A 23,466-nucleotide genomic window follows, 5' to 3' on the forward strand; every position below is an offset into this window, starting at 1 on the left:
TATTTCAAGCTACAAGCAATATGCCATGTAATTTATTGAATCTCATCAAGGTTCTTGGAGAGAGGTATCATCATCCACACTTTACAATAAATAAATCAAAGCAAAAATATTAAGTAAACTTAATTAAAGGTAAATTTCAAGAAGAGGTAACATTCAAACAAAATAAATACGAGTATTGCATCATGTGTAACTGAAAAATAAACTATTTTTATTGGCTACAAACTACCACTGGAGAAGGAAAGGGAAACTCATTCTAATGTTCTTGCCTGGAAAATCTCATGGACAGAAGAGCCTGGTAGGCTACAGTCCATGGGGTCACAGAGTTGGACTTAATGACTAAACAACAACAACAAATCACCACACAATAGATTAAAGATCTTGTCACTTTTCCATGTTATACTGTTATGCTTATTATCTGACTTGTCCATTAGCATGAAAAATTTATTAAGGCAGGGACTTTTTCTTGTTTACTTCTACAGTACCAGTATCTACAATATAACAGACACAGAGATAAGAGGTTCAGAAATATTTGTTGAATAAATGAATACAGTCAAGTACCAAATAACTAATATTTCTTACTCTACTAATTATTTTATTTGTACATTACCTAATTTAGTCTGAGAAACAACCCTATTAGGCAATTATTGCTACTATTAGCACTATCATTTTCATTATAAAAAAGGAAGAAAATAAGTAATTTGCTTAAGGTCAAGGACAAGGTCATAGCTAAATAAGTGGTTGAGCCAGAACTTGAATCCAAGATATATGGCTGCGGATTTCAAACTTAATTGTTCATTTTGCAAAGAACTTAATTCACAGTCTAGGATATCTTGTAATCTAATAGATAACACTAATATTTCAAAAGAAATATCAGACCAAAATAGGGGATTAGTTAGAAAGAAGATTTCAATATGGTGATTTGAGAGCACTTTATTTCTTTATATTTTGAAGGAAATTATTTATTTCTGTGACAAAATATACCTATTAGTGTATAATTCTTTATAATTTTGTAGTCTCCCCTTATGAGTAGTTCTTTCTACTTTTTCACTGCCATTCTTAATTGATTTCTTTTTTCATGAGTTTCACAAGAGGTTTTCCCCTATTAGAAGTTTTCTTCAAAAAAAAAATTTAATGCTTTTGGAGAGATTTGTCCTTTCCACTTTGTATGTTTTTGTATTTGTAAATTTCTTTAGGCTTATTTGGCATTTTATGATTTCATGAAATAAGAAAAAATATTTCTTAATATTTTATCTTTATCCTCTTTCTAGCTCTGAGTCATTTAAAACACTTTGTTTTACTATAGGCTTAGATTTTGCTATGAAATGTTCTTGTTACTGGTTTCCAGATAATTTTTTTCTCCTTCTGTCTTTAATCCAAGTGTTACCTAGATATGCATACCTAATGATCAGATATTTTTATTCCATTTTGTTATATCTAATTCATTCTATTGTGATAAAAAATGTGACCTGTAATTCTAAAGTTATATATTTTGGGCTCCATTTACTTGATCCATGTTGTCAATGTCAACAAAAAATATTCTCTTTGTGGGAGATACATTGATTATATATATGTATATATACACACAACAATACATGTATACACATAATCAGGTTTATTAAATGCCCTATTCAAATCCTTGAGATTATTTTCTGTTATCTATATTAATTAACTCTATATAATGATGGTTGGATGATATCACTGACTTGATGGACATGAGTTTGAGCAAGCTCCAGGAGTTGGTGATGGACAGGGAATCCTGGCGTGCTGCAGTACATTGGGTTGCAAAGAGTCAGACACAACTTAGTTACTGAACTGAGCTGAACTGAATCAAGTTTTACTTGTATATCTAGAATAATTTTTATATGCTTAGTTTCTGTGTTATTTAGTGTATACCTGTTTATGGCTGATAAACTTCTTCATACATTGTAAATGTTACAATTAATTTTTATCACATTTTGTACTTTAAATTTAAATTCTACTTTTATGATATTGATATCCAGGCAAGAATACTGGAGTGGGTTGATATTTCCTTCCCCCGGGGATCTTTCTGGCCCAGGGATTGAACCCTCATCTCTTACATCACCTGTATTTGGCAGGCAGGATCTTTACACCAGTGCCACCTGGGAAGCCCAACTTTATCTCTCTTTGTTGTGTGTACTCAACAAAGTCTTGTTCAGTTCTTTGCAACCCTATGGACTGTAGAACACTAGGCTCCTCTGTCCATGGGATTTTCTAGGCAAGAACACTGGAGTGGGTTGCCATTTCCTACTCCAGGGGATCTTCCTGACCCAGGGAAGTACAAAATGTGATAAAAATAGGTCAATTAATTATAACATTCACAATTTATGAAGAAGGTTATCAGCCATAAATAGGTACACACTAAACAACACAGAAACTAAGCATATAAAAATAGTCCTAGATATACAAGTAAAACTTGATTATAAATATTTATATAGAATTGATTAAATATAGCTAGCAGAAAATTATCTCAAAGATTTGAATAGGGCATTCAATAAATGCCCTGATTATGTGTATACATGTATTATGTATATATATATATAAATCATAATATCTCCCCCAAAAAGTATTCATATTTTTTGTTGACATTTTCAACATGAATCAAGTAACTTGCTACCAAAAATATATAACTTTAGACTTACAGGTCACTTTTTTTATTATAATAAAATAAACTAAATATAATAATAATTGTATAAAAATATCTGATCACTAAGTATGTGTAACATATATGTGGGCATAAGTTGTTAATTCTTTTTACAGTCATTGCCTTTTTATGAGCATATTCACTCCACTCACTTTAGAATATAATTATATATATACTTCATTTCTTTCCTTCCATATACTTTATTTTTATTACATACTTATTTTGCATTACTTATATTTCCCACTTTCTTATTTCTGCTGGCTAATTAAATTATCATTCACCAATTGTTTGCCTTAACTTGAACACTTTGTTCATTTTTTCCATTCCATGAGTGGTGAGTTACCTTCTTTCTCTGCTTTCACAATCCGAGATACAGACTAAACATTGGCTTGTAAAAAATAACTATTGCATTGGCCCAAAAGTTCATTCAGGTTTTCTGCACCAGCTTACAGATAAATCCAAGTGAACTTTTTCAACTAGAATGCTCCTAATCTCCTAAATTATCCTTCAAACACAAAATAAAGATAGAACTACAAGAATAGTTTTATTCCACCATTTCTATCCCTACCCCACAATTCCAAGATGCTACCAAGATAAACTAGGAGAAACAAATTTAGATTAATTTGAAGATCAAAAATATATATTAGCTAGAAACACACATATGGATACATGAATTGAGACTATTATTGCTAATTGACATGTTACTCTATTTGGTACTTTATATATATATACACATATATATATATATTTGGTACTTTATATATCTATGTAATATGGAGAAGGCAATGGCACCCCACTCCAGTACTCTTGCCTGGAAAATCCCATGGATGGAGGAGCCTGGTGGGCTGCTGTCCATGGGGTCGCTAAGAGTCAGACATGACTGAGTGACTTCACTTGCACTTTTCACTTTCATGCATTAGAGAAGGAAATGGCAACCCACTCCAGTGTTCTTGCCTGGAGAATCCCAGAGACGGGGGAGACTGTGGACTTCCATCTATGGGGTCACACAGAGTCGGACACGACTGAAGTGATGCAGCAGCAGCAGCAGCATATATATAATATACACACACATACATATATATATATTGAAAGGAATGTTTAACAAACTTAGTGACCAAACTCTTAAAGAACTTCTGCTCAGAGAAATTTCCTATTATCACTCACTGTACTTATCCTGCACCGATGTCTTACGGGGATGAGCCATGGTTTCATTTCTAATGACCTTGCCTCCTAAAGGTAAGGAGACAGGCACTCATACATTCTCAGTGAACACATAAATTGGTGCATCCTCTGTGGAGGACAAATTGGCAGTGTTAAACAGAATCATAAAGGCATGCATATAACCTTTGACTACAGAATTTACCAGTAGGTAATTACCACACAATTATGCCTGTACATGTGTAAAGTAATTTATTTAAAAACTGATTCATTAAAGTACCATTTGTAATAGCAGATGTGGAAGCAATATAAATTTCTATGAGAAGGGGACATAGAAATAATGAAATACCAGTCTGCTGCCAAAAAGATTAAGAGACTTTATGTGCATTGATATGGAAAGATCGTCAAGAACTATTAAGTGGAAAAGTAATATTCAGAACTGACTTCCCTGGTGGTGGCTCAGTGGTAGTTGACAAGAATCCCTGGAGAAGAAAATGGCAACCCACTCCAGTATTCTTGCCTGGGAAATTCCAAGGACAGAGGACCCTGGTGGGCTATGGTCCACAGAGTTGCCGAAGAGTAGGACATGGTTTAATGATTAGACAGCAATACAAATGTTCGGAACAATATATAAGGCACAGTAACATTTGTGTATAAATATTTTACATATATGTGTGTGTACACATGCACACACACATATGTGTGCATGTGTGTGTTAGTTCAGTCATGTCTGAATCTTTGCAGCCCCATCAATTAGGGCCTGCCAGATTCCTCTGTCCATGGGATTTTCCAGACAAGAATACTGGAGTGGGTTGCCATTCCCTTCTCCAGAGGATCTTCTTGACCCAGGGGTTGAACCCGGGTCTCCTGAACTGCAGGCAAACTCTTTACCGTCTAAGTCACTATATGTGTCTGTACACACACACACACACGCACACACACACATGCATGCACACACATATACCAAAATTTTTTGCTCCCGTGTAGAATACCTATCGGAGAAGGCAATGGCAAGCCACTCCAGTACTCTTGCCTAGAAAATCCCATGGACGGAGGAGCCTGGTAGGCTGCAGTCCATGGGGTTGCTACAAGGCAGACATGACTGAGCGACTTCACTTTCCCTTTTCACTTTCACACATTGGAGAAGGAAATGGCAACCCACTCCACTGTTCTTGCCTGGAGAATCCCAGGAATGCGGGAGCCTGGTGGGCTGCCGTCTATGGGGTCACACAGAGTCGGACACGACTGAAGTGACTTAGCAGCAGCAGCAGCAGAATACCTATAGAAAAATAAACAGGAATAACTTGTTATCTCTAGGAAAGGAAATAAATAGTTCATTAACAGATATGGAAGGGAGGCTGTTTACTGTATGTTATTCAGTACCTTTTAAAATTTTTGAATCTTGTGACTATAATGCCTATCATAAAAGAAATTACATTTAAGCTAAAGAGTTCTTGTCTTTGAGAATATAACCTTTCTCCTTTCACTTTTCTGATGGCACACTATATCAAACTATCCACTGCCATGGGACACAACTACATACAGTTAAAAATTGTTCTTATTCAGTATCACACCTTAAGTGGGAATTGCTAAAGACTAACAAGTTCTTTAAATATAGTCATAATTTAATATTCAAGATACTTTCAGTAGTATCATTAGGATTTTCAGGCCCATGTGGATCTCCTGTCCCTCCAACAAACTTCAAGCTATCCTCTGATCTGGTTTAGAATTTATATTTCTACCCCAGTCATTTCCTTTCCATTAAATGTGCTACTACCTTTAGGAGCTAGTAAAATTCCTGGAACAAAATTATAGCTCAATAAATGTTAGCTCTTATTCTTGTTTCATTCACAAGTCCAAAGAGCTGTCCCTCTTCGGAATTCTTTGTCCACCTATCTTTAAAAGGTACTTTGCTCTGAATCTCAGGTCTATCTTCCCAATTTCCAGACATAATTAGTCACCTCAGAATCACTCCAAACTCAACTTCATTTCTCCATTCTAAACTTATCTCCTATCCCCAGTTCTTAACATTTTGTAGCTTTTTATAAAATTTTGCATTTTGTTAGAATTTTTCTGATTTTCTGGGTTACTGTGTAAACTACCTGAGACCTCAAAGGGCAGTAGATACACGTGAAGTTCATTGAACAATGGAGGTTATACCTACACCTGTAAAAATCATCTCTACAAAAACCCTTGTTCCATGAGCTGCCTCCATGCTACATGATATTCTACCAAACATATTCCATAATATTGTTAGGAACACAGGCCTTGGAGGTAGGCTTAGTTTAAATGGTATCTCTGTCCCTTACTAAGCAGGGTGGCCTGGGCATATTTCTGATCATCACCTTCCCCAGCTATAGCATGAAGATAAAGGTAACACCTGTACCATATATTTGTTGATAAGATCAAACGAGATAGTACATATTATACAATTACCACGATAATGGTTTCCACTATTAGTAGTTTCCTTTATGCTTCTCTATCATGGTTCTTCCTTTTGTTAGAGTCTTTTTACATCTTTGAACTAGTCATCGTCTTCTCATATGGCCAGGTATATACAGCTGAAAAGTTTAATCACGTCACACGCAGTGTTCTGGCAAATGGTATTATGTTCATCTTACCATCAAATCCTAATACACTTTGTCACAGTATATAACACTCCAGTCCTTTATCACACTCTGATCCTTTGGATGTCAGCAAATTGAGTGGCAAAAAGGAAAAATCACTCATAAGGTTCAATTCACTCCATAAAAAATAGGATTTTAGGGAGGCATTAGTATGTTTCTTGTCTTAAAAAGATGGCTGTTTTTTTTTTTTTTTACTGAGACTGTGTTAACATTTTTAGCAAGCCTATAACATAAAAAAGTAAATAGAAAAGTCACTCATTTTTACAATTATAACCTAATAATAGAAAAGCAAATATTCAAAATAGTCACCAGTAGTGTATGCAAACACACTAGGATAATGCTCAATCAGGTCTCTTTCTGGCTATTCACTGCTTTGGTAAATCATCTATTTCATATATGAGGTTTCTTTAAGGCAAATTAGTCATAGTTTTCCTCCTCACATGTTTTCTCTGCACGAAGAGTCCCTAGCACAGTATCTGGCACGCAGTTCATCTTGTTCTCAGTTGATTGAGCCAAATGAATCAGAGTTGCTGCTAGGGGACCAGGAAAGGCTTGTTTGTTATGAATTTCATGCTACGGAACAGAGTTCCCTCTCTACTGTGCAGTGAGCCTTAATTAACTAAAAATGATAACAGAGTGTTCAAATACTGTGTGCTACTCTAAAAAGCTACCCACTCACACAAAGTAATTCATAATTACTGGGCAAATTCCATTCTGTTCCTTGCTCAATGCCTTTGCATGTGAAACTGCTCTTGTGATCTCAAAAGTCTTTACTTTTCCCTACTACCTCTCAGGGACTAGACCCTTAAATTCCATTTCCAATACTCTCTTCAATGAGAAAAACATCTTGATTTCAAACTTGATACATTTAACCCATTAGTCCAACTCTTGCTTGTAGTTGATAAGATTTTGTTATTGTCTTTACAATAACTTACCTTCAAATCAGGTTCTGACTCTCTTCCTAGGATGGAGCAACAATAGAAATTTTTATCTTTCTTTTTTACATGTAGCCAGTTTTCCTGACTCCTCATTAGTAGCCGAACCTCTAAAGAGGCAGCTACTGATGAGTAATCATTTTGCCATAGAAATTTACTGATTTGTTGACATCTATAGAAATATGAAGGTTGCAGGTATGATAACTAGGATAAATTTCTCTAGTTCAAATAAAGCATTGTTATATTCCACTAGTTCAAAATATAAAGAAAATTAATATTTAGTAATAAATTTTAGGAATAGGACAACTTGCCCCTGAAGTCCAGGCTGAAATATGACCCCGTTGTGGAGACCCACAAATACCTAAAGAACCTGCTTCAGGCTTTGGGACACAATTTAAATGTTCTAAAGGATGTTTCTAAACCTCTGTGCAGAAGTTTAAATTGCTTCATAGATGAAATATGTATGAAACTTATAAGACTCCAGAAATAAAGCCCTAAAGACCTAATTACAGGAAGCCTGTTACTCTGCTTCACACAGAATCAGGAGGAGTCTTGTGCAGTGTTATCAAAGTTTCCCCAGCTGAATTCGCTCTGTCTCTCTCTATCTCTGTCTATCTTTCCCCTGGCTCTCTCTTACACACAAACTCATATTAACACACAAACACACTTACACCATTTCTGAAGTATAAATGGTTATTTACAGGACACAATTTCTTTATAGATATTTTAGAAACTATAGATTTTATAGACACTCAATTCATATATTTCAGTTCAGTTCAGTCGCTCAGTCATGTCCGACTCTTTGCTACCCCATGAATCACAGCACGCCAGGCCTATATTTAGCTTATATAAATGGTGACTTTTTTTAATTATTTTTTTAATTTTTTAATTTTAATTGGAGGCTAATTACTTTACAATATTGTATTGGTTTTGCCATACATTGACATGAATCTGCCCCGGGTGTACATGTGTTCCCCATCCTGAATCCCCCCTCCTACCTCCCTCCCCATATCATCCCTCTGAGTCATCCCAGTGCACCAGCCCCGAGCATCCTGTCTCATGCATCAAACTTGGACTGGAGATTCGTTTCACATATGATAATACACATGTTTCAAATCCATTCTCCCAAATCATCCCACCCTCGCCCTCTCCCACAGAGTCCAAAAGACTGTTCTATACATCTGTGTCTCTTTTGCTGTCTCAGATACAGGGTTATCGTTACCATCTTTCTAAATTCCACGTATATGCATTAGTATACTGTATTGGTGTTTTTCTTTCTGGCTTACTTCACTCTGTATAATAGGTTCCAGTTTCATCCACCTCATTAGAATTGATTCAAATGTATTCTTTTTAATGGCTGAGTAATACTCCATTGTGTATATGTACCACAGCTTTCTTATCCATTCGTCTGCTGATGGACATCTAGGTTGCTTCCATGTCCTGGCTATTATAAACAGTGCTGCGATGAACATTGGGGTATACGTGTCTCTTTCAATTCTGGTTTCCTCAGTGTGTATGTCCAGAAATGGGATTGCTGGGTCATATGGCAGTTCTATTTCCAGTTTTTTAAGGAATCTATGCACTGTTCTCCATAGTGGCTGTAAGAGTTTGCATTCCCACCAACATGCAAGAGGGTTCCCTTTTCTCCACACCATTTCCAGCATTTATTGCTTGTAGACTTTTGGATAGCAGCCATTCTGACTGGGTGAAATGGTACCTAATTGTGGTTTTGATTTGCATTTCTCTGATAATGAGTGATGTTGAGCATCTTTTCATGTGTTTGTTAGCCATCTGTATGTCTTCTTTGGAGAAATGTTTGTTTAGTTCTTTGGCCCATTTTTTGATTGGGTCGTTTATTTTTCTGGAATGAGCTGCAAAACTATACAAGCAACTCCTGAGATGGGTCTCTTTTGAGAGTCCCTTGTACTGCAAGGAGATCCAACCAGTCCATTCTAAAGGAGATCAGTCCTGGGTGTTCATTGGAAGGACTGATGCTAAAGCTGAAACTGTAATACTTTGGCCACCTCATGCGACGAGTTGACTCACTGGAAAAGACTCTGATGCTGGGAAAGGTTGGGGGCGGGAGGAGAAGGGGACGACAGAGAATGAGATGGCTGGATGGCATCACCGACTCTGTGGACATGAGTTTGAGTGAACTCCGGGAGTTGGTGGTGGACAGGGAGTCCTGGCGTGCTGTGATTCATGGGGTCACGGAGAGTCAGACACGACTGAGCGACTGAACTGAACTGATAGGGGTCTTGGGTTTGCATCCATTCAGCCAGTCTTTATCTTTTGGTTGGGACATTCAACCAAAATTTACATTTGCATTTAAGGTAATTATTGATAAGTATCTCCTGTTGCCATTTACTTTGTTGTTTTGGGTTTTAGTTTATAAACCTTTTCTGTGTTTCCTGTCTAGAGAAGATCCTTTAGCATTTGTAAAGAGCTGGTTTGGTGGTGCTACATTCTCTCAGCTTTTGCTTGTCTGTAAATCTTTTGATTTCTCATTCATATACATGTACATATACACCCATAAGCAAAATCAAAACAGTCCAACAAAAATAAAGTACAATAGATTGACCTGGTGAACAAAGGGAACCAAAGATTATGTCTACCAGAACAAAACTAACTAAAGCACAAACTGGAAAACAAAACCAAAGTAAGGTGCCCAGTGAGGAATAAAGCAATGAAAATAAAACTAACAAATATATTGAGTCTAAAGGAAAGAAAGAGAAGAAAGTAAGAATAGATATGCAAAGTTAAATAGAAGTAGATAAAGATTTATATACATTAAAGATTAACTGCAAGGGGAAAAGAACAGTAGGAAAAGCAAACAAAGGAATAAATGTAGAAAAAATAATAATAGGTTTAAAAAATTAAAGAAAGAGAGAGAAAAAAAAAACTCCCCAGAATTGCAGGAGCCCAGTATAGAGGCAGAGGTTTATAACAACAATAAAAAATATGACTGATAGAAAAAAGAGAAGAAAAAAAAAGCTCAATAGCTTAGTTATATTTCATAGTGCCAAAAAAATCAACAGTTACAACAGGGGGGGAAAAGGAAGAAAAAGAAAAAAAAATCCGAAAGAATCTACAGAACAAGTCAAAACATAAGAATAAGAAATGTTATTCTTGAGTCACTGTTGTCAGAGTCCTTTCCCTCTCTGGAAGTTACAGTCCACTTCACTTCCCTAGGATGTGAATGGAGGATGCCGTCCAACACCGTGCTGATCTCTGAACCTGCTGTGAGGGCAGCTCAGATGCTAATCTGCTCCTACTCCTCTATGTTCTTGCCTGCAAGGTCCACAGCTATCAGAACTAGTGAGTTTTCTATTGTGGGAGCTTTCAATGACCTTTTATATGTTCCACAGACACAGAGTATGCCTAGTTGATCATGTGGATTTGATCTGTAGCTGTACAGCTGGTAGGAGGGTTTTGGGTCTTCTTCCTTGGTCACACTGCCCCAGGGTTTCAATTATGATTTTATTTCCACCTCTGGATATGGGTTGTTTACTGGGGTTTGCTCCTGAGGCTGCCCTGGAGGACTTGGGTTTTCCATGTGAGGCTAGGTGTGGAGGTGGTGCAGCTGCTTGAGTCACAGGGGTTCTGGAAGTACCAGGTATTCAGGGGAGTTGGCAGCTAGGGCAGCAGGAAATATAGTGCTCTAGAAGGGTATGGCAAACAGTATTGGCCAATACACTTCAGTATTCTTGCCTGGAGAAGCCCCCTCCCTGAAGAGAAGCCTGGCAGTCCACCATCTATAGAGTCACAGCGAGTCGGACACTACCAAATCAACCCTATGCACATAGGAGCAAGAATTATTTTGCCTGTGGCAGCTCTGCTCCAGTGAGAGTTGACTGTGTAGGTAGCACAACTGCTTGTCTTGCAGGGGCCCTGGCAGCACTAAATGGGCAGGGAGACAGACTGCCACTGCAACAGGAGTTATGGCACTCAATTCAGTTCAGTTCAGTCACTCAGTCATGTCCAACTCTTTACGACCCTTTGGACTGCAGGACTGCGAGGCAGGCTTCCCAGTCCATCACCAACTTCGAAGCTTGCTCAAACTCATGTCCATCGAGTTGGTGATGCCATCCAACCATCTCATCCTCTCTCTTCTCCTTCTCCTCCCACATTTAATCTTTCCCAGAATCAGGGTCTTTTCAAATGAATTGGTTCTTCCCATCATGTGGCCAAAGTATTGGAGTATATGCTTCAGTATCAGTCCTTCCAATGAATATTCAGGACTGATTTCCTTTAGGATGGACTGGTTGGATCTCCTTGTGGTCCAAGGGACTGTAAAGAGTCTGCACCAACACCAATGTTCAAAAGTATGAACTCTTCAGCACTCAGCTTTTTTATAGTTTATTTCTCACATCCATACATGACTACTGGAAAAACCCTACCCTTGACTAGACAGACATTGGTTGGCAAAGTAATGCCTCTGCTTTTTAATATGCTGTCTAGGTTGGTCATAACTTTTCTTCCAAGGAGCAAGTGTCTTTTAATTTCATGGCTGCAGTCACCATCTGCAGTGATTTTGGAGCCCCAAAAAGGTAAAGTCTGTCATTGTTTCCACTGTTTCCCCAACTATTTGCCATGAAGTGATGGGACCAGATGCCATGATCTTAGTTTTCTGACTGGGGAGTTATAAGCCAACTTTTTCACTCTCCTCTTTCACTTTCATCAAGAAGCTCTTTAGATCTTCTTCATTTCTGCCATAAGGGTGGTGTCATCTGCATATCTGAGGTTATTGCTATTTCTCCCAGAAATCTTAATTCCAGCTTGTGCTTCTTCCAGCCCAGCGTTTCTCATGATGTACTGCATATAAGTTAAATAAGCAGGGTGACAATATACAGCCTTGAAGTACTCCTTTTGCTCTTTGGAACCAGTCTGTTGTTCCATGTCCAGTTCTAACTGTTGCTTCCTGACCTGCATAGAGGTTTCTCAAGAGGCAGGTCAGGTGGGCTGGTATTCTCGTCTCTTTCAGAATTTTCCACAGTTTGTTGTAATCCACATAGTCAAAGGCTTTAGCATAGTCAATAAAGCAGAAGTAGATGTTTTCCTGTAACTCTCTTGCTTTTTTGATGATCCAATGGATGTTGGCAATTTGATCTCTGGTTTCTCTGCCTTTTCGAAATCCAGCTTGAACATCTGAAAGTTCACAGTTCACATACACTTGAAGGCTGGCTTGGAGAATTTTGAGCATTACTTTGCTAGCATCTGAGATAAGTGCAATTGATCGGTAGTTTGAGCATTCTTTGGCATTGCCTTTCTTTGGGATTGGAATGAAAACTGACCTTTTCCAGTCCTGTGGCCACTACTGAGTTTTCCAAATTTGCTGGCATATTGAGTGCAGCACTTTCACAGCATCATCTTTTAAGATGTGAAATAGCTCAACTGGGATTCCATCACCTCCACAAGCTTTGTTCGTAGTGACGCTTCCTAAGGCCCACTTGACTTCACATTCCAGGATGTCTGGCTCTAGGTGAGTGATCACACCATCGTGATTATCTGGGTTGTGAAGATCTTTTTTGTACAGTTCTTCTGTGTATTCTTGCCATCTCTTCTTAATGTCTTCTGCTTCTGTTAGGTCCACACCATTTCTGTCCTTTTGAACCCATCTTTGCATGAAATGTTCCCTTGGTATCTCTAATTTTCTTGACGAGATCTCTAGTCTTTCCCATTCTATTGTTTTCCTCTATTTCTTTGCACTGATCGCTGAGGAAGGCTTTCTTATCTCCCCTTACTATTCTTTGGAAATCTGCATTCAAATGGGTATTTCTTTTCTTTTCTCCTCTGCCGTTTGCCTCTCTCCTTTTCACAGCGATTTGTAAGGCCTCCTTAGTCAAACACTTTGCCTTTTTGCATTTCTTTTTCTTGGCAATGCTCTTGATCCCTGCCTCCTGTACAATGTCAGAAACCTCCATCCACAGTTCTTCAGGCACTCTCTCTATCAAATCTAATTCCCTGAATCTATTTCTCACTTCTACAGTCTAAACATAAGGGATTTGATTTAGGTCATATCTGAATGGTCTAGTGGTTTTCCCTACTTTCTTCAATTTAAGTCTGAATTTGGCAATAAGGAGTTCATGATCTGAGCCACAGTCAGCTCCTGGTCTTGTTTTTGCTGACTGTATAGAGCTTCTCCATCTTTGGCTGCAAAGAATATAATCAATCTGATTTTGGTATTGACCATCTGGTGATGTCCATGTGTTGAGTCTTCTCTTGTGTTGTTGGAAGAGGGTGTTTGCTATGACTAGTGCGTTCTCTCAGCAAAACTCTATTAGCCTTTGCCCTGTTTCATTCTGTACTCCAAGGCCAAATTTGCCTGTTACTCCAGGTGTTTCTTGACTTCCTCCTTTTGCATTCCAGTCCCCTATAACGAAAAGGACATCTTTCGGAGTGTTACTTCTAGAATGTCTTGTAGGTCTTTTTAGAACGGTTCAACTTCAGCTTCTTCAGCATTACTGGTCGGGGCATAGACTTGGATTACTGTGATATTGAATGGTTTTCCTTGGAAACGATCAGAGATCATTCTGTTGTTTTTGAGATTGCATCAGGATCTTTTTTCAAGCCTCTTGTAGCTGGTGATCAGAAGGCCTCTTTGGCCAGTCTTTCTTTGTAGCTCTACCTGTTCAGGCACTTAGAGGACTTCCTTGCCTGGGGTCCTTCTTTGTTGTTTGACGTGTCAGGTACATAGAGGCACCCCCTGCCTAGGGTAATACTCTGTAGATCAGTGAATCAGTCACTTAAAAGAGCACCCTGGATGGAGTCCTAGTCTGTAGTTCAGTGCAGCCTCTCTATTTTATGGGTCAGCCTATTTTTCAGCTGCCAATGCTGGCGTGTCAGGAGAAAGAGGCTATGGTGATGGTTCCACCCCTACGCATGACTTAGCATAATTGCCTTGCTTCCATGGCTGCCCAGCTTTCCTCCACAGGCATTCCCCACCACAATCTTCTCCCTCACATTCCCTCTATCTGTCTCTCTGCAGTCAACAGCAGCCCTGGGATTGCTCCACAATCCCTAAACTCCAGCTCCCAGCCACTGCACCATCCAGGGTATGTATGGCTGCAGCAAGGACTGTCTGATTCTCATTCCATTTAGGCTGCCACAGATCAGCTGTTTCTCTCTTAGCCTTAAATGTTTTTCCTCTGACTCAGACAATTGCCCCCGTATGGGGATCGGACCCCTGCTTCAGTTTCCCCACCCACTGAAGGCAGGTTCAATCCTACCTACACTCCCATTTTTCCCCCAGTTCCTTCATCCTACCGAGTTCTGTGGGGGCCTATATATTCTTTTCCTCTGGTCAGGTACTCCTGTCCACTCTTAGGTGGTGTTCTGCACTCACTTCTGTGTCTAAAGGTGTATTCCTGATGTATCTGTGGAGAGAGATGTATTCCATGTTGACCTACTCCTCAGCCATCTTGTTCCTGGTGTTAATTTTTATCTCCTATGTTTTCATCCTCTCTTCCATCCTAATAATTAAGTCTGCAGAAGGGAGATAAAAGGTCCTTTCTACCTGTTCAGCCCAACTGACTGTGGTCATTTTATTCTATTGTTCAGCTCTTTTTATGTACATGAAACCCAAGTCAAAGGACACAAAGACATCTGAAGAGATCATTGGGCTGTCTTATGGAGTGGCAACCCCAGTGTTGAACCCCATCATCCACATCCTGAGAAATAAGGATGTTAAAGAAGGTGTGCATAAAATCTTGAGTAGACACTTGTACTCATGGAAAATATGAAAGAGCTTAAGAATTGTTTGGGGAAAAGATATACTTTGGTATTCAGAGATGAACCTGCAGAACTTGGTAAAATAAGAGCATTGTTAATATAAAGCTACATGTGGAGTTCTCATTTTCATAACAGTATACATCCTTGTCTTCAGAGGCCAATTCAACTCCAGCTTCTTTGGTATTAGTGGTTGGGGCATAGATCGAGGTTACTGTGATACTGAATGGTTTGCCTTAGAAACAAACAGAAATCATTCTGTCATTTTTGATACTGCATCCAACTACTGCATTTTAGGCATCCAATCCCATCACTTCATGGCAAATAGATGGGGTAACAATAGAAATAGTGACAGACTTTATTTTCTTGGGCTCCATAATCACTGCAGATGGTGACTGAATCCATGAAATTAAAAGGCACTTGCTCTTTGGAAGAAAAGCTATGACCAACCTAGACAGCATGTTAAAATGTAGAGACACTACTTTGCCGACAAAGGTCCATCTAGTCAAAGCTATGGTTTTTCCAGTGGTCATGTACGGATGTGAGAGTTGATCCATAAAGAAAGCTGAGCGCTTTTGAACTGTGGTGTTGGAGAAGACTCTTGAGAGTCTGCTGGACTGCAAGGAGATCAAACCAGTCAATCCTAAAGAAAATCAGTCCTGAACAGTCATTGGAAGGACTGATGCTGAAGGTGAAGCTCCAATACTTTGGCCACCTGATACGAAGAACTGATTCCTTGGAAAACACCCTGATGCTAGGGAAGATTGAAGGCAGGAGGAGAAGGGGACAACAGAGAATGAGATGGTTGGATGGTATCACCGAATCGATGGACATAAGTTTGACCAAATTCTGGGAGTTGGTGATGGACTGGGAAGTCTGGCATGCTGCATTCCAAGGAGCCACAAAGAGTTGGACACAACTGAGCAACTGAACTGACTGATATATCCTTGTAAACCTTTCTATATAATATCTTTTCAGCAGTCTTTCTAGTTATAGGCATCAATAGCTCTTGGTTCCACACAGGCCATGATAGAATAATGAATATCATTCTCTCTGTTTGTCTCTCTCTCTTTGTGTGTGTGTGTGTTGGGGAAGGGACTCAGTTGTGTCCAACTCTATGAACTGTAGCCCACCAGGTTCCACTGCCCATGGAATTTTCCAGGCAAGAATACTGGATTGGGTTGCCATTTCCTACTCCAGGGGATCTTCCTGACTCAGAGATCAAACCCACATCTCTTGCGTCTCCTGCATTGGCAGCTGGATTCTTTACCACTTTGACACCTGGGAAACCTGTCTCTCTGTGTATCTCCCTCTGTATTTCACTCTCTGTAACACTCTCTCCCTGTCCCTTCTCTCTGTCCCCTTCCCACCTCCTTTTTCCTTTCCATATCCTTCTCTTTCTTCTCTCTTTTCCTTGTCGTCTTTCTTAGTCTCCTTTAAGTATTTGTCCTTTTTGTCTGTCCAGCATCCCGTCATCTTGTTAAAGAATGCCTCTTTCCATGTTAAGCAATTAACTGTCTCTCATCTCAGTGCATATTTTGCTGGGTAGTCCAAACCACCCTATCTGGATTGAATGATAATCATGAAACACAGTTTGGGTCAATGAAAAATGAATATCCTCCCTACCCACAGTGATTTATTCAGGGTAGCATGTGACCTAAGCCATGCTAAGAAGTCTTCATTGCTGGAATGTTATCTGAGTATCATAAAAGTGTCACTCTTTTCTCAAGGTAAGCCTGGATTTTCTCCTATGCATCTTTATCAGTATGTGAGAGTCAGACTGAGAATCAAATCACCCAGGAGGAAAGTAAGCTGAGGGAAGGAAATAGACTGTGCTTGATGGCATCATTAACTCCTGGAAAGTTGGGTCTAAAAAATTACACATGTAGACTACTCAGTTGCTTGAACTAATATACTTCCTTAATAAATAGTTTGAACAGATTTTTTAATTGCTTAAAACCATGTGTATTCTGATTAACACATTCTTTTACCTTACCTCATCCACTCTCTCTCCCTCACTAGTCCCCAGCTCTAATTTTCCTAATTTTTTGCTAATATGATCTGCATGTGCTCCTCCCTTCTTCTGTTATTTTTGATTCTGTTTCCATCTCTTTCTCAGTCTTGCTCTCTCATTCTTTCATTGCCACAGAAATTTTTCACTTTTAGGAATCACTGGGAGTCCCAATTTCTCTAGCATTCAGGAGTCACCTCTTCTTTTAGTTACCGAATTTCAATAATATAATCTTTATATTGCATAAATGCACACATTTTGTTACTTCTTGATTATTTTTCCCCAGAATGCTCTATTGTACTTCTCTAACATTTTCTATTACAATCTTATAACTATTTCTCCATTGTATTTAAGCTGTCCACAGTCCATTTTGCCCTCCATAGAGTGAATAAAACACATACGTGTTCAAGATGCTGTCATGTTTAATAAAAAATTGAACTTGAGAACAAAATAAAGTGATGCAGTAAAAAAAAAAAGAATTTAATATAGAATATCACTGCTTCTCATATCTTCTAGATGATTCCAGATACTTTTGTTATATCCATCTTTGTCATAAACATTTTTGCCATGAGCATTTTTGCTGCATAGCCAATTGGCCATAAGGCAATTTTGCCATAAAAGGTAAAATAAAAAAAAAAAGAGGAACATCAAAAAGTACATAAACATACCACATAAAAATGAATGACAAAATTTAAATGATTTTATTGCAAAATATGAAATATTTTAATGCATTTAAAATGTGTGCATAGTCATGGCAATACTATGGAAATAAAATATTTTATTTTGTGACTTGTACCTAAACATTTGTCTTCTAAATCATTCATTCATAGTATTTTATACACTTTTTTGCTTGACATATTTCCTTGTTCAGAATTGTATTTTTTCTTTTCCCCTATTTTTTATTTACTTCATTGACGGAGGTATCAGTTTCCAAATACTAGTATGTATATTTGTAACTGTACTTTGTATTGTTTTGTGAAAACCTCTACACTGCTGTTTTTTTCTTAACATTTTCACAGCTGTTGACAGATGTTCCAAAATTCTATAGGAAATATGGGTTCAAGCCTATGCCATTGATACCATCAGGCTCTTTCTACGTAGTGTAATATTTTTCAAGCTAAGAAACCAATTCTTGAAGCAAAAGCAAATTATCATCATTTGTCAGCTCAATAAAGCCCTCAATAATACTGCTAACTGGAAGGAATGTTAATGTATTTCAACTAATTGAAATCAAACTTTCAAATAAAAAAGTGTGAACAAGTCACTTTGTCTTTCATAGTAATACTGCCTTACGGCCAATTAGTTAGGCAGCAAAATATATTTGGGTAGAAATTCTTGCAGCAGAGATATCTATGGTAAAAGTGCTTATAGTGGAAGTAACAGACATGCTACTCGACATTCTTCCTCAAAGTGGAATCTTTAAACGTTTTCCTCTTTAATTCCTTGTTCTGAGGTCTATTCACTTCCTTTTTCTACAAGCATTAAGCTTAACTCAAAAAAAATTAGGCTATATGACTAAAAGCACTTCTTACTGTTCAGTTCAATTCAGTCGCTCAGTCATGTCCAGCTCTTTGCGACCCCATGGACTGCAGCACGCCAGGCTTCCCATTCCATCACCATCTTCAAAGCTTGCTCAAACTGATGTCCATCGAGTCGGTGATGCCATCCAACCTCTCATCCTCTGTTGTCCCCTTCTCCTCCTGCCTTCAATCTTTCCCAGCATCAGGGTCTTTCCCAATGAGTCAGTTCTTCCCATCAGGTGGCCAAAGTACTAGAGTTTCAGCTTCAGTGTCATTCCTCCAGTGAATATTCAGGACTGATTTCCTTTAGAATTGACTGGTTTCATCTCCTTGCAGTCCAAGGGACTCAAAGGGTCTTCTCTAACACCACAGTTCAAAAGCATCAATTCTGCAGCACTCAGGTTTCTTTATAGTCCAACTCTCACATCTATACAAGGCTACTGGAAAAACCATAGCTTTGACTAGATGGACCTTTGTCAGCAAAGGTCTCTGCTTTTTAATATGCTGTCTAGGTTGGTTATAGCTTTTCTTCCAAGGAGCAAGCATATTTTAATTTCATGTTACCATCTACAGTGATTTTGGACCCCCCCAAAATAAAGTCTGACACTGTTTCCATTGTTTCCACATCTATTTGCCATGAAGTGAGAGGACCGGATGCCTTGATCTTCATTTTTTGAACGTTGACTTTTAAGCCAGCTCATCACTGTCTTCTTTCACTTTGATCAAGAGGCTCTTTAGTTTCTCTTCACTTTCTGTCATAAGGATGGTGTCATCTGCATATCTGAGGTTATTGATATTTCTCCTGGCAATCTTGATTCCAGCTTGTGCTTCATTCAGCACAATAAGGACCACTTCTTATTGTGGTCCTTCCCCAAAGAAAGAATGAGTCTACCGTCAAAACAGATGGCGGTTTCTACTCTTATCACTATAGAAAAGAAATTCAGGAAATTTTTCAAAATTATGAGACCTCAATATCACACCAGAGATTTAGAAATACTGGAGAGCTGAACCTTATCACACATATACATCATTAACTCCAAGAATAACAAGCATGAAATAATAAAAATGTATCTACATCATCTTCACCTATCCAAAGAAATGAAGAATTTCAAGGTAAAAAATCTCTTCAGGCAAACCTCTAAGACATATTGTCAACCAAATAATGTTATATTCCCATTATTACCAAAAGACCTTGGCTCAAATTATTTGTATGATTTCACATGTAGTTCCTGGATACCTAAATTGTATGCAATTTATCCTATCTTCCTCAAAGGAAAGGTGTTTTTAACCTACCAAATAATGTTTAAAGGCACTAAGCACAACAATCAGATCTAACAGAATTAAACACACCTATCTCTACACTTTATGACTGAATATCCTCTAAAAGATACATAATGGGCTTTTATACATCCTTTCTTACACACCTGTAGTGATGGGGAACTCATCAGCTCCTCGGGGATCTAGTTGTTAGCTGTTAGAAACACTTTTTTATATGAAGCCAAAATATGTTCTTCTATATTTTCTACTTTTCATTCTTATTGTATTCTTTGGGACAGTATAACTTGAGTTTATTTATAGAACTAGAATTAGAATTGGAGTTTATATTTTAGAGTAGGTTATTAGTTCTTAGAATTTACATAAATAGTTCAGTTATTTCAGCAGATATATGAATGCCTGTACTCTTCCAAATAATGGTAATCATGAACATTAGTGTCTGAGATTGGGTTTGAACACAGATTTGTTTTATCCTAAAGGCCATATAATGCCATTTGTTCTCTGCTACTGTCATGATCTTAGCTCTTACATCCTTGTAGTTTGGGTGGTACAATAACATTCTAAGTGATTTCACAGTCTCTGCATTTTTCCTAATTCTATACAGTGCATCTACTTTCTAATTAATGGGTCTTCAAATATCCCAGCAAATTTGAAAAACTTACCAGTGGTCACAAGACAGGAAAAGGTTAGTTTTCATTCCAGTCCCAATTAAGGGCAATGCCAAAGAATGTTCAAACTGCTGCACAATCACCCTCATTTCACATGCTAACAAGGTAATGCTCAAAATCCTTCAAGCTAGGCTTCACAGCAGTACATGGACTGCGAACTTCTAGATGTACAAGCTGAACTGAGAAAAAGTTGAGGAACCAGAGATCAAACTGCCAACATTTTTTTTGCATCATAGACTAAGAAAGGGAGTTCCAGAAAAACAACTGCCTCCACTTCATTGACTACACTGAAGCCTTTGACTGCATAGTTCACACCAAACTATGGAAAATTCTTAAACATATGAGAGTAAAAGACCACCTTACCTGTCTCCTGAGAAACCTGTATGTGAGTCAAGAATCAACAGTTAGAACTTAGACATGAAACAACTGACTGGTTCAAAATTGGGAAAGGAGTACAACAAGACTGTATATTGTCACCCTACTTATTTAACTTACACACAGAGTAAATCATGTGAAATGCCAGGCTGTTTGAATCATAAGCTGGAATCAAGATTGGTGGGAGAAATATCAATAAACTGAGATATGCAGAAGATACCACCCTAATGGCAGAAAATAAAAATGTTCTAAAGAGCCTCTTGACAAAGGTGAAAGAGGAGAGTGAAAAAGCTTTCTTAAAACTCAACATTCAAAAAATGAAGATAATGGTATCCAGTCCCATTACTTCATGGCAAATAGATGGGGAAAATATGGAAATAGTGAAATACTTTATTTGGGGGGGGGAGCGGGCTCCAAAATCACTGCAGATGGTGGCTGCAGCCATGAAATTAAAAGACTCTTACTCCTTGGAAGAAAAGCTATGAAAAACCTACACAACATATTAAAAAGCAGAGATATCACTTTGCTGACCAGGGTCCATCTAATCAAAGCTATGGTTTTTCCAGCAGTCATGTATGGATTTGAGAGTTGGAAGAAAGAAAGCTGAGGCCTGAAGAATTGATGCTTTTGAACTATGGTGTTGGAGAAGACACTTGAGAGTCCCTCGGACTGCAAGGAGATGAAACCAATCAATCCTAATATAAATCAGTCTTGAATATTCATTGAAAGGACTGATGCTAAAGCTGAAGCTCCAATGCTTTGGCCACCTTGTGTAAAGAGCCAACTGATTGGGAAAGAACCTGAAGCTGGGAAAGACTGAAGGCAGGAGGGGAAGGGGGTAGTATGATGAGATGGTTGGATGCCATCACTGACTCAATAGACATGAGTTTGAACAAACTCTGGGAGATGGTGAAGGACAGGAAAGGCTGACATGCTGCAGTCCATGGGGTCAAAAAGAGTTGGAAACAGCTGAACGACTGAACGCAAATTCAAAAATCGTTTTGGCCTTCTATCTAAAATGAAAACATATTGACCTGACATGAATATCCCTCCACAAAATGGTCACCACCTGAAATTCCAGTATTATCTCATATAGCAAATTTTTCCATTCTCGTTGTTTCAACGAATCACCCATAAACTGATGAATCCAATTCTATAGTCACATCCCAGATTTCTCTTCTGTGTGTTTTACAGCAGTATCTTATTGAAATCGAATAAGTAAAACACACGTCATTTACTCATCATGCTAATTTATATCATACTGTCTTCTTCCTATTTTTCCATGTTCCCTCTTCAAGAGTTTTTCCTAGATACTGAAACAATTTCCAAAATTCTTAAAATGAGAGCATGACATTATGCCATGCTCTGTAAGATGGCATGTAAGATGGCATAATAAGAAGACCCCAGCCCTAGTTCTGCAAGAGAACCACAGATTTGACAATCGTCTATAGATAAAAGTGCCTCTGTGGGAGCTGCAGGATCTAATTATAAGGGTACTACACACCAGTGGAGACAGACTGAGGAACGAAGTTTGAGAAAGCAGGCCAACACCTCAGCAGCAGGCCCACCAACTATGGACCTAATTGCAGACACAGACGCTGCCCTATCCTCCTGCAGACCTGGCTGTAGTCCTGCTTATCCTTGGTTTTGTTACCAGCTCTGACCTTATCTGGATTTAGCAGTAGCCACACTTAAACTAACCCCAGTAATATGTTCCCAAGCCATAGTCCTGACTGAAAACTTTGAAGCAGTCCCATGATCAAGCACCAGCTCAACTTAATTATGGTCCTGGATACAGTAACATCTATCCAGGATGAACTATGCCCACTGATAACCCTATTAACAAGGGTATCAGACCTGATATCAACCATAGACCTTACTACAGACAGAGATGCAGCCCTGTGACCCAGCTCCAGGCTCACCTGACTGCAATCCTGGAGGTAGTACTGGTTGTCTAAGAATCCAACAGGAGAGGGTCAATACCTGCCAAAATCATCTGTAAAGACTGGAAGAGGGGACATGCTCCTTCAAATGCGCAAAAACAAATGCAAGTCTACAAGAATGATGAAAAATCAGGCAAAAATTGCTTTCCTACATCCAAGGAAAGCAATAAAGCTTCAGAAACCAACCCTAAAAAAAAAAACAGAGATCCAAGAACTATTTGACAAAAATTCCAAAAAACATCTTAAAAGAACTCAATGAGCTGCAGACAACCAAGTGAAATCAGGAAAATGATACATGAACAAAATGCAAAATTCAGTCCAGAAAGAGAAACAATTCACGAAGAATAGTTACAAGAATCTTACTGCTAAGAATAAATATATACAGTATATATATATTGCAGTATATATATCATAGATTATTATATACTGCAATAGTGGCATCTAAGTCACTTTTAATACTAACATATAAATTAAAAGACAAAAGTAGCAGAATAACTGTAACCACTGATATTTTTAAATAAAAACACAATACAAGAATAAGTAAAATATGGCACCAATTATATA

The sequence above is a fragment of the Moschus berezovskii genome, chromosome 7 (genome assembly GCF_049115385.1).
Source record: "Moschus berezovskii isolate FMDL1 chromosome 7, NW_MosBer_1.0, whole genome shotgun sequence".
In the NCBI taxonomy this organism is placed as follows: Eukaryota; Metazoa; Chordata; class Mammalia; order Artiodactyla; family Moschidae; genus Moschus; species Moschus berezovskii.